This window comes from Palaemon carinicauda, chromosome 24, assembly GCF_036898095.1.
Source record: "Palaemon carinicauda isolate YSFRI2023 chromosome 24, ASM3689809v2, whole genome shotgun sequence".
In the NCBI taxonomy this organism is placed as follows: domain Eukaryota; kingdom Metazoa; phylum Arthropoda; class Malacostraca; order Decapoda; family Palaemonidae; genus Palaemon; species Palaemon carinicauda.
Window position 1 is genome coordinate 50,662,856 of NC_090748.1, and position 3,859 is coordinate 50,666,714.

The 3,859-nt window shown below is 34.9% G+C and overlaps 1 long non-coding RNA gene across 2 annotated transcripts in view; it reads right to left on the reverse strand.

Moving 5' to 3' along the window:
- LOC137617844 (uncharacterized) overlaps positions 1-211 on the reverse strand; it is a 2,321-nt gene extending 2,110 nt beyond the window's left edge. For both annotated transcript variants that reach the window (XR_011039681.1, XR_011039682.1), the window contains exon 1: positions 1-211. This exon is cut by the window's left edge and continues 1,602 nt beyond it. This is a non-coding gene — a long non-coding RNA (uncharacterized lncRNA).
- Positions 212-3,859: the final 3,648 nt, after the last annotated feature.

A 3,859-nucleotide genomic window follows, 5' to 3' on the forward strand; every position in this document is an offset into this window, starting at 1 on the left:
CTTAACTGTAAAAGGACCAATATAATCAACGAAAATATTGCCGAAAGGTACAGCTGGTGGGTCTTCCCTGAATTCCCTGTAACAATTTTGATTTAAATTAACAGGTCTTGCGTTAAATCTTTTGCAGTGAACACATTGCCTCAGAATCTTTTTTACCAATGAAAAATTTCTAGGAATAAAATAGTGTCTTCTGAGTTCAGCGAGAACAGCATAGCACCCCAGAATGAGCTAATTTATGATGAATATCAAGTATAATTAACTTAGTCAAATGGCTGTCCCTGGATAATAGAATAGGAAATTTTTTCTCATTCTTAAATTTGCTCTTCACCCTCAAAATGCCATCGTTATCAACAAACACATTCAACTGAGAAACTATACCTGGTATATCCTTTACTGCAGTAAAGTCTTTGGAAAAATGTTCTAAAACATCAGCAAAGTGATTTTGTTGATCATATAAAATCAAATGGACAATAGCTAAAGAGAAAAAATTCTTTTCTTGTACCTTAACTTCCCTTCTCACTTTAGCTTTCCATTTGTATATGCATATTATACACCGACGGTACAGCAAAAACCAGTCTTCTGAAATCTGAAAAATCTGAAATATTAACCAAGCATTCTCTCTTAACTAAAGGAACATTAGAAATATTCAAGTAATTTCCTGAAAGATAACCTCTTTAGGAATAGTGAACTGCATGTCAGGTGCCCGAATATTAGTCAGGTCCGGGCCTGAAAGAAAACAAGATTTCATCAACAATTTATATGATGTGCACCTGGTTACCATATCTGCAGGATTTTCCTTGCCATTAATAAACCCAAATTGAACCGGATATGTTTCACAAAGTTTTTGTATGCTATAGATTCTGTTCATTACAAAAGTAGAACATTGGTTCATTTTCTTAAGTTGAAGAGAAGAACTTATTAACCATTGCAGGGCACAAGAAGAATCTGAAAAAAAGACAAATCTTTGTCACCTTTATAGGTTTTATGCAACTGGGACCAGCAAGATCCAAATAAAGATCAATAGATTGCTCAACTCCTAAATTAATGGCGTGGATCTCTAAAGATGGTATGGATTTACCTTTCAATTGGGTATTAACCAACCGATTTTTAGCATTAACAAAGGTAAGTTTGCCAGACTCAACATTCAGTAGATAAATGACACACCCATATATGTCACAACTGGCATCGGTAAAAACAATTATATTATACTCACCATCCCTTCGACCCACAAACCGAGTTACTTTGAGAGGGGGCGATGAATTACATTGCCTACAGATATTCCTCCAGTCTTTGAGCTGTTGACTGTTAAGAGTCTGATCCCAATTCAAACCCTTTTGACACTGCAAATTATGCATATAAATCCTACATCGGTTAAATAAAGGCAAGTTGAAACCAAAAATGTCAAACTGGGAGGCAATGGACCTAAGAATTAATCTTTTAGTGTTAGCTCCTGGGTCAAGGTTAATTGGCCTAGTGAAAATATCATCCGAAAGTCTATCCCATTCAAGCCCAAACAATTTATTGACTTCAGGAGTAAGAACTGACTGATCTATGTCAGACTGCAGATCAATATCATTGGTTATCAGCTGCTGAGTTTCAAATTTAAAGGGTCTGAATATGTCATCTAACTGCTTATAGGCCCACCTTAGGTCATCAGAGCTGTTCATAGTAATAGCACCATTATCCACATATATTAAGGCGTAAATAAGTTTCTTTAGTTTCATCAATTCTTGAATCATTACTGGAAGTTAAAATTAACATATAATACAATGAAGTCATCAAAAGAAATGGGCTACACCGAAGTCCAAATGAAAGCCTGACATTTTTATAAGCAACGGGAGTGTAATCACCTGCGCTAACATTCCGAAACCAAAAGAACAATAGTCTAGACTGATCAATTTCACTTAAAGCCAACATATTGAAAGCTTTTTTCAAATCAAATATTAAAATTTTTTCATCAAACCTAATATTAAGAAATGCAGATGAAAGTTTTTGATTTAGGTTAGCCCAGCATACATACATTGATTATGTGACAATGACAGTTTCTTATAGGATTCCTGCAAATTAAAAAGAAAAACTATGCGACATTTCGTAGTATCCCTTTCTGGCTTAAAAACTGGCATATGAGGTAAGAATGAATAGTTAGGGTATTCAGCCTTAAATACTTCCAAGTCAAAAATTGGTTCAATAATTCCCATATTTAATTGCTCCTTTATGCAGTTATCCACCAACTGTAAGGAACCTTTCTTACGAAGTAACTTTTTAAAATTAGATTGAAGAATAGCCTTGGAAAGAGACTCATTTCTCGAAAGAAGGTGTGATACCTTTCCATTCCATAACAAGGGAACAACTATACGCCCATCACTTCTCGTGTGCAAATTTCTCAAAGTGTAATCCACGAGAGAGTTATTGAGCTGATTAGATTCGTCACTATAAACTTTCTGCTCATAGTTCAAATAAAATTGGCTCTCCATATTCAGGATTTGATCAGTTGCTTCTTGCAGTTTCCTATCAATAATAGTTCCTTTATCTGAAAGGACAGTGAATGAACAATTTGTCGTCATGTCATTGAGCTCGTTAAATTCATCATTAATAGATACAGTAGTAGCTAGAAAATAAGAATGGCAAGGGATATTATAATATGTACCTTTTTCAGCATTAGAATTTTCGCCCCCCAGTGGTTTCGAGGCTAAACTGTCTTTACCATTAAGTGAAGTAAGATTAATTAGGAACCTATCAACATTCCCCATAAGCATTATTCCTAAAGTAGTCTCAATATAAATAGACGAATTAGGACTTCCTATCACTTCATCTCTTCCCAAAAGACAATGTGAAAAATCTACTCCTAACAAAAGCTGAATGTCATCAATGCCCTGAGAACTGGCTGATAAAAGCTTGTCAGCAAATACAAAATTTTTACTCTGCATTACACTAACTACCTGACCAAGACAAGGTAAATTTAATTGCAGGTTTATAGAGGGTACAACTAAAGCAGAAACAGCAAAAATTTCATTCCCCCAGCTTTATAGGAACTTCAACAAGACTAGTAGAATATTCCTTCTGACCATTAAACCCTTTCACAGTAAGTTTAACATTGGTAGTCAAAGACTTTAAATTATAAGAGGAAGCTAGCTTGCTAGATATAAAAGTATTTTGTGACCCTGAATCTTTAAGACCCCTGTGAAGCTTATTTTGACCATTTACACAAAATGTGAAAGTAGGGAGAACTGAACCTGTGGTAACATTTGGCAATACTGCTATCCCACTGCTTGCTTCCTTGGAAGGACTCTTCTTTACTATTACACCTGTCAGGACTAAGTTTCCCACAAAGATACTCCATGTGATACTGCGAACAATGTGAAACAGGGTCTTCGAAATCTGAACTTGCATGCTTTAGTAAAATGATTAAAATTACCACATTTTACACAACCTTTATGCAAATTTAATAAAGAAATTTTATCAGAAGGGGTAGCATACTTAGTACACTTATAACTTAAATGATCATTGTCAGAAATACCGACCTTGGAACAAAAATTACAAGCTTTGGCGGGAACAGTCTTAGTTTTAAGAGCCATGGCACTAGTCTTTTCCTGTAATGGCTTTGAATGAGTTACAACTTTATCCCCGACAGACAATTTACCTTTCGTCTGACCCTGTTCATACCTTTCACATGCTGTAAAGAAATTATCTACAATTTGCTGAAATGATGGATGAGTCACATTAGTGATATGAACCAGATGAGACTTAAATCTATCATTCATTGCAGACCAAACAAAATATCTAACAACCTCCTCAACATCAATATGCAAATATTTGAAATTTTCGACTATATTTCTAAGTTCTGAAAAGAAGACAAAAG